General features: G+C 48.6%; 1 non-coding gene across 1 annotated transcript; it reads left to right on the top strand.

The window, feature by feature from the left end:
• Positions 1-7,901: 7,901 nt before the first annotated feature.
• On the top strand, positions 7,902-7,973 carry TRNAA-UGC (transfer RNA alanine (anticodon UGC)). Its single transcript has one exon. It is a non-coding gene; the product is annotated as a tRNA-Ala (tRNA).
• The last annotated feature ends 228 nt before the right edge of the window (positions 7,974-8,201 follow it).

Here is an 8,201-nt window from a genome sequence, read left to right as displayed (position 1 = left end):
TGAAATTCTAATGAACGGGACTGTCGTTGAAGACAATGAGAGCATTGGGAGTGCCTTTTCCGAGTATTACCAGTCGCTCTTTGCATATCAGGAAGCGAATGTAGATGGTTTTAAAGCGCATTTTCTTACTCGCATGCCGCGAATAAGTGATGATTTCAAAGAAGGATTAGAAGCCAAAATACATGAGGGGGAAGTCGAAAAGGCAATCGACGATTTGAACCCGGGAAAGTCGCCTGGACCTGATGGTCTCTGCGCTGGGTGGTATAAGGCATTTAAGAGAGAATTGGCTCCATTGTTGGCAGATGTATTCAATGGCGCGTATCAACAGGAATGTTTGCCCTCTTCCTTTGGAAAAGCGCACACCGTACTAATATCCAAGAGTGATGAAATAGATAAACTAAAATTAGTGTCATTCTATAGGCCAATATCCCTAACAAATGTTGATTACAAGATATTTATGAAGATTTTAGCTACCAGACTCCAAGGCGTCATCAAAGAAATAGTAGGAGACCATCAAACCTGTGGCATCAGAGGGCGAACTATTTTTTCTAACATTCATAAGATGCGATGTGTTCTCGAGTGCTGTGACGTCACCGGAGGTGGCGTTGCAGTTCTTCAGCTCGATCTCGAGAAAGCTTTCGATTGTGTCGCGCATGTTATTTTGTTTGCCATCTTGGATCATGTTAATGTCGGTTCCATCATCACTGAGGGCGTGGCCGTTGGCGTACAAAAATTGCACAACCAGATTAATTGTAAACAAGTCACTGGGGGCCCCCATTACCATTATGCGTTCAGTGCGCCAAGGCTGTCCCCTCAGTCCACTTCTGTTTGCTATTTATATAGAGGCCATGTGTGTGGGAATAAATGAAAATGACCAAATACGTGGTTTTAGATTAGCAGCGACAGAAGTCAAACTACTTGCGTATGCAGATGGCATCGCAGTGTGTTGCATAGATAAACCGAGTGTAACCGAAGCAATATCTATAGTCAAACACTTCTGTGAAGTCACGGGTAGCAGAATAAATTGGGGCAAATCTCTCGGGCTGTGGCATGGGGATTGGCTGTCCGCACCAGACTATTTTGCGAATGTGACCTGGGTGAAAACTCCCAAGACGTATCTCGGAATTCCCTTAGACAGTTACAATAGCAGTGATGAATATAGGAGGAACCAAACAAGTGAAATTAAAGAAAAAGTAGACAAATGGAAAGCTACTAACCTGTCTGTTTTTGCAACAGCGACAGTTTGTAAAATCTTTTTAGTCGCCAAGTTATACTACGTTACACAAGCGTTATATTGTTCTAGAGTAAATGTGCAAAAGCTGCACAGAGTGTTTGCGGTGTTCATCTGGGGTTCAACCTGGGAAAGGTGCAGTCGAACAAATCTGTTCAGAAGACTGAAGGACGGGGGTGTGGGTTTGGCGCATCTATTTGTTCGAGAACTAGTAAACTGATTTTTGTTTTTCCGCGATGTGCGCGATCCTTTTCTGCGCACAGTATGTCAACTCAGATTGACCGACGCATTGCCGACACATGTTGTCAGTACGGCCGCCATGACCGGAAGACTTCGCGGCTATTTTAAGGAAGTGGTAGACAGTGTGCGTTTTCTTACTGTTCATTTTTCAAGTGATTACCTGTGTCAAGTGAAAAGGAAAACGCTGTATAAAGATGTGTGTGACATTGTTTTCCCAGTGCCGTTGTACAGAGCCATGTACAGTGGAGGGCGAGGACAGGACGTCCTTAAACGGGTTAAACGCATGCAGGTGCCACCAGGGGTAAAATCCTTCTTTTTTAGGCTCCACACTGGAACCCTGTCCGTAAAGACGTTTATGAAAGAACGAGGCTGTCTCGTAGCCTGGGGTACTCACTGCTTGATCTGCAAGAAGCCCGAAACCATCGATCATGTGTTCTTGCATTGTTGGGCTGCTGTGTTCTTCTGGGACGTCTTGAAGCGAACCGTGAAGAAAGAATTACCTGTAAACCCTCAAGGGATCAGGTATCTGCCTATTAAGGATGAAGACGGGGTCCCATATGACTTCATTATGTTGAATGCTCTCCAGTGTATATGGCGGGCGCGAATGGCTGGGTACCACTGTGATCCCGACGCGCGGCCGGTTCATATATATTTCAGAGAATCTATGTCGCGGTTTGTTGATGTACAGAAAATGCAAGAATGTCCACCGGATTGGCTGTCGAGGCTAGAAGCTCTCACAGCCATGAAGGAATTTTAATTGGACAACGCCGGTCCTATACGGACGGATGGCATTATTGTAATTTTTTTTCGCCTTTTTGGATTTCTGAGATGCGTGTAATATTTGTATTTTCTGGGTTATGTCAAAGACCGGCATTAAATAAAAAAAAAGGGTGTAGCTCAGTCATTCTGCTTCCGGCAGCCGAGCTGAGCGGTCAGCAGAATCATGGGCTCCAGTGGAGCAGCGACAGCGGCCACTTTTGGCCGCGGAAACAGGCTCGCCGATGATAAGGATTATGCGTTTATTATGCCGCAACTGCCTAAAGGACAAGTGGTGATTAACACCGTGTTTTTGCACGGTGATGTACGTGCGAGACCGTATAAGGTGGAAGATTTCAGGGACGCCCTTCTTCCGACGGGACTGCTTCCGGACGTGGTATGCATAGGGGCGTACCAAATCAACCACGTCTGGGCAGTGACCCTCTGCGATGCGACTGCAACGAAAAGGCTGCTTGCCCTCAAGGAACTGCAAGTAAAGGGACGACGGTGCCTCATCGTTGACCCGCAGGACCAGCAGGTGAAGATTAGACTTCACTGGTTGCTGTACGGCGTTGCCGACGAGGACGTCCGGACGGCGTTCGCGGCTTTCGGCAAGGTGGAGGAGGTGAGCCGTGAGCGGTGGCGCGTGGAAGGCATGGGGAGCAAGACCTCAACGACCAGGACCCTTCTCAAACTGAAGGGCAACGTGAAGGTTGAGGACCTTCCTCATCAGATCCGCGTCGGCGGTGAGTTGGCCTTGGTCGTCGTTCCTGGTCGACCGATGCAGTGCCTTCGCTGTCACGGCACGGGACACGTCCGCCGAGAGTGCAGAGTCCCCCGCTGTTCCCGGTGCAGACGTTTCGGCCACGTCGACGCTGAATGCGTCAAGTCTTATGCCGCTGTGACAGGCCCACCAGCTATTGACGGGGCGGCAGAGCACGTGATGGACGTGGCCGAGGCGGAGGACGCGGCTAAAGGAACCGGTGACATGGTGTCGACAGCCACAACTAGTGGGACGACGACTCTGGAGGTAGACGAAAAGGCGGCTGAGGCTACCCAGAAACCGAGTAGGGCTGAGCAGGTCGCCACGACTGAGGGGCAAGCGACGGGAAGCGTCAGTGAAGACGCACCTGACGACGCGACCGCAATGCAGCAGGACGAGGGCGTCACCAACGACGACCGTACTGGTGCTCTTGCTGCCTCCGTCAAGCGCACCCACGACCAGACGAAGGACCGTGAGGATCGGGCAACCAGCACCAGTGAGGGACCGCCGACGAAGACGCCTCATGGGAGGCGGATGGGATTCAAGCCAAAGCCCAACATACCGCCTGAAAAGAAGCCTGTCGACAAAGCGCCCACGCCAAAGGACACCAACAAGCCGGGAGGTCCCGGAGGCGGCTAGCCGATGGCTAGTCGTGAGCGGTAAGCACCATGCTCCGGGCCTACTTTTCTTTTAGATCAAGATGGCTCAAATACCGTCCCTTAGGATTGCCACATTAAACGTGAGAGGGCTGGCGGCTAGTCGTAGGCAAAGTCAGGTCCTACGGTTGGTCACTGACCACGACATAGACGTACTAGCCGTCCAGGAAACTAAGGTTGAAGGAGAAGAGCAGACCGGGAGCATGGTGCGACGTTTCACGCCTAGGTATTTTGTGGTGGTTAGCCATGCGGTAGGCACGGCTGGAGGGTGCGTTCTTCTTGTGAAAAAGCTGCCTGGACTGCAGATCCAAAGTATTTTTTCGTGTCAGTCAGGAAGGATTGTTCTCTGTGATATTGTTATGTGTGATGCTGAGCTCCGCGTCATATGCGTATATGCGCCGAATTCAGTAGATGAGCGTGTCCGTTTTTTCTCGAACCTTACACAATATGTATGTTGTAATATGCGCGTGTTCCTGTTAGGTGACTTTAATTGTGTGTTGAGTGCTGGAGACAGAGTAAATAATTCAGGTGTGCGTGACCGAAGCAGTGAAGTGTTATCAAATTTAATTAATGAAAATGAACTCGATGATGTTTATGAATGTCTGGAAGGGGCGCGTCAAGTTACTTTTACACGTTTTCAGGGCAGCAGCCATGCGCGCTTAGACCGAATGTACATTTCATTGGATACAATCCCAAGATGCCATGGTTACTGTGTAGTACCAGTGTCGTTTTCAGATCACTGCCTGGTGAAATGTAACGTAGGTATAATGAAAAGGAGACATGTATTTAACTGGGATATGTGGAAAATGAATGCCTTGTTACTAAATGACCAGCCCTTTTTACAGGTAGTACGGGATGCAATTAATGAAGTTCAATGTGATGCTGCGGGAACAATCGTCGAGAAGTGGGAATGTTTTAAGCAAAAGATTAAAATGAAAGCGATAGAAAGATCCAGTTGTATAAAATTCGAGAAGGAAATGAAAGAAAAGGGTTTAAGAACACTGCTTGGGCAGCTGCTAACGCTTGAGTGCAAAGAGCCTGGTGCGTACAAAGACGATGTGCGAAACGTCAAAGAAAAACTTGAACTATTTGACAAGGAACGCTATCAAGGAGCCATCGTGCGGGCACGAGCAGAAGCACTAGCGGCAGGGGAGACGCCCACGAAAAGGGCGCTCGGTTTAGAGAAGGCGTATGGACGACGAAACCATGTCGACCAAATTTTAGTGAATGGGAATGTCATTGAAGACAGTGATAGCATTCAGCGCGCCTTCTTTGAGTACTATCAGTCGCTCTTCGCATTTCAGGAAGCGAATGTTGAGGGTTTTAAAGCAGGTTTTCTGCATCGCATGCCACGTTTGAGCGATGACGTAAAACAGCGATTAGAGGAAGAAATAATGGAGAGAGAAGTTGAAAAAGCAATAGACGATTTGAACTTGGGTAAATCGCCGGGACCTGATGGACTCAGCGCGGGTCTATACAAAGCTTTTAAAAGAGAGCTGGCGCCTTTGCTTGCGCATGTATTTAATGACGCATACGAAAAGAAATCATTACCACCTTCCTTTGGAAAAACGCACACCATTTTAATCCCGAAGAGCGACCAAATAGACAAACTCAGATTCGTGTCATCCTACAGACCGATTTCACTAAGAAACATCGATTATAAAATATTTATGAAAGTTTTGGCTAGCAGGCTTCAAGGCGTCATCAAGGAAATAGTCGCAGACCATCAAACCTGTGGCATCAAAGGGCGATCTATTTTTCAAACATACATAAGATGCGATGTGTGCTCGAGTGCTGTGACGTCACGGGCGGCTGTGTTGCAGTACTTCAGCTCGACCTAGAGAAAGCGTTCGATTGTGTCGCTCACGTTATTTTGTTTGCCATCTTAGATCATGTTAATGTCGGTTCCATCATCACTGAGGGCGTGGCCTTGGCGTACCACAACTGCACAACAAGATTAATTGTTAACAAGTCTCTGGGGGCACCCATTAACATCATGCGTTCAGTGCGCCAAGGCTGCCCCCTCAGCCCGCTGTTATTTGCTATCTACGTAGAAGCAATGTGTGTAGCAATTAATGAAAATGACGGAATACGGGGCTTCAGATTGGCAGCGACCGAAGTGAAGTTGCTCGCATATGCGGATGACATTGCAGTGTGTTGTACTGACAAACCGAGTGTAATGGAAACAATATCTGTAGTTAAGCATTTCTGTGCCGTAACGGGCAGCAGAATAAACTGGGGCAAATCGCTAGGGCTGTGGCACGGGGACTGGTTTTCTGCACCCGACTATTTCGCGAACGTGAACTGGGTGAGAACTCCGACAAGGTATCTGGGTGTTCCCCTATACAGGTACAATAGCAGCGACGAATACTGGAGGAACCAAACCAAAGAACTGAAAGAAAAAGTAGATAAATGGAAAGGTAATAACCTGTCCATGTTTGCAAGAGCGACAGTTTGTAACATGTTTTTTATTACTAAGGTATATTACGTCTTGCAAACACTGTATTGTTCTAGAGTAAATGTGCAAAGGCTGCACAGAGTGTTTGCGGTTTTCATCTGGGGATCAACATGGGAACGGTGCAGCCGAACAAATTTGTTCAAAAGAGTGAAGGATGGGGGTGTGGGCCTGGCGCACCTTTTTGTTCGTCAAGTTGTTAACCGATTTTTGTTTTTTCGCGATGTGCGCGATCCATTTCTGCGCACCGTATGCCAGCTAAGGTTGAGTAACGCTTTGCCGGCACATGTTGTTAGCACGGTAAGCATGATGGGAAAGCTGCGTGGATATTTTAAGGAAGTGGTCGACAGTGTACGCTTCCTTTCTGTTCGTTTTACAAATGATTACCTTTGTGAAGTGAAAAGGAAAGCATTGTATAAAGATGTATGCGACATTGTGTTCCCAGTGCCCTTATACAGAGCCATATACAGTGGAGGGCCAGGACAAGACGTACTTAAACGAGTAAAACGCATGCAGGTGCCACCAGGTGTAAAACCTTCTTCTTTAAGCTACACACAGGAACGCTCTCCGTGAAGACGTTTCTGGTGGAAAGGGGTTGTCTCGTACCTTGGGGGTCGCACTGCTTGATATGCAAGAAGCCCGAAAATATAGATCACGTTTTCCTACATTGTGTTGTGCCATTACCACAAGCCCGGATTCCGAATCTGCAAGATGCAGAATCTATCCTGCGAGCGCCCTAATTCTCCCTTCACAAGGCAAGATGGTGAGCCGTCAGGCAGCGGTGTCCTGCGGGAGAAGCCTCGGCGAGCAGCGTGTTCGGACGTGTCGGCGTGTGCCAGACAGCCCGGCGCCGCACCTCCTTTTGCATGGAGGTCTCCGCGCGCGCGAACTTTGAACCGGGTGGCCAGCGCGGTCGCTGGTTGGACCCCTCGGACGACCGTCGTGTGCTGACTTTGTATTGGGCCGTTTGAGTGACAATGGTTCCTCGGGGATTATAAAAGCAGCGACGCGCTGCCTGAAAAACAGGATCCGCCGACCCACCGGGAGACAGTGTCGCTCCCGACTGGGGTGAGATGTGTCACGCGTTTTCGCCGGACGTCGTCGTGCGAGAACAGTCGCGTTTGTTGTGAGCACTCGGCCCCAGTGCCGACCCGTTCATGTCCTGTATATAATGTATAAAGTCCCTTTTGTTATTCTCATTGACGCCAGGCTCGGAGTCTTCGCTACCAACGCTCTGTCACGAAACGGGTGACGAGCGCTACGGGACCACAAAGCCGTAATCGTGGTGCAGCGGTACAAGTTCGTAACAATTGCTGGGCGGCAGTTTTCTTCTGGGACGTCTTAAAGCGTACCCTGAAGAAAGAGCTACCGGTGTACCCCCAAGGCATTAGGTATCTTGCCATTAAAGATGATGACGGGGTTCCCTATGACTTTGTTATGTTGAATGCTCTGCACTGTATATGGCGGGCTCGTATGGCAGGGTACTATTGCGATCCTGACGCTAGGCCAGCTCATGTTTACTTCAAAGAATCTATGTCGCGATTTATTGAAATGCAGAAAATGGAAGGAAGTGTACCGGATTGGCTGTCGAGGCTAGAACCCCTGACAGCCATGAAGGAATTTTAGTTTGACAAAGCCAGTCCAATATGGACAGACGGCTCTATTGTGCGGTTTCTTTCCTTACGCACCTTCCCTTGTTGTTTTCGTTTCCTTCAATGTTTGGAATTTGTGATATATAAGTGTGCGCTAACTGTACCGTCTGAGTAATGTCGAAGACCGGCAATAAATCAAAAAAAAAGGGGGGGTGTAGCTCAGTGGTAGAGCGCACGCATTGCATGTGAGAAGTCCCGGGTTCAAACCCCGGCACCTCCAGTGTGGCGTATAATTGAATTTTTTTATCACTTTATTTCGCAACACTTAGTAAGCAATTCAACTATTTAAAATTACGATACTACGTCAATTCCACATAAACAAGCAATACTTGCATTTCTCGCGCTGGCATCCACGCCTCCACGTCGCCAGAAGCGCCGTTTTTTTCGCGACAACGCTTAGGATGACTGCAGGTACATCAGGCGTGCAGCAACAAGCCTGATCGAAAGG

This window comes from Dermacentor albipictus, chromosome 2, assembly GCF_038994185.2.
Source record: "Dermacentor albipictus isolate Rhodes 1998 colony chromosome 2, USDA_Dalb.pri_finalv2, whole genome shotgun sequence".
Lineage (NCBI taxonomy): Eukaryota > Metazoa > Arthropoda > Arachnida > Ixodida > Ixodidae > Dermacentor > Dermacentor albipictus.
The sequence above is the reverse complement of the archived record's forward strand: the minus strand, read 5'-3'. Positions and strand labels throughout refer to the sequence as shown.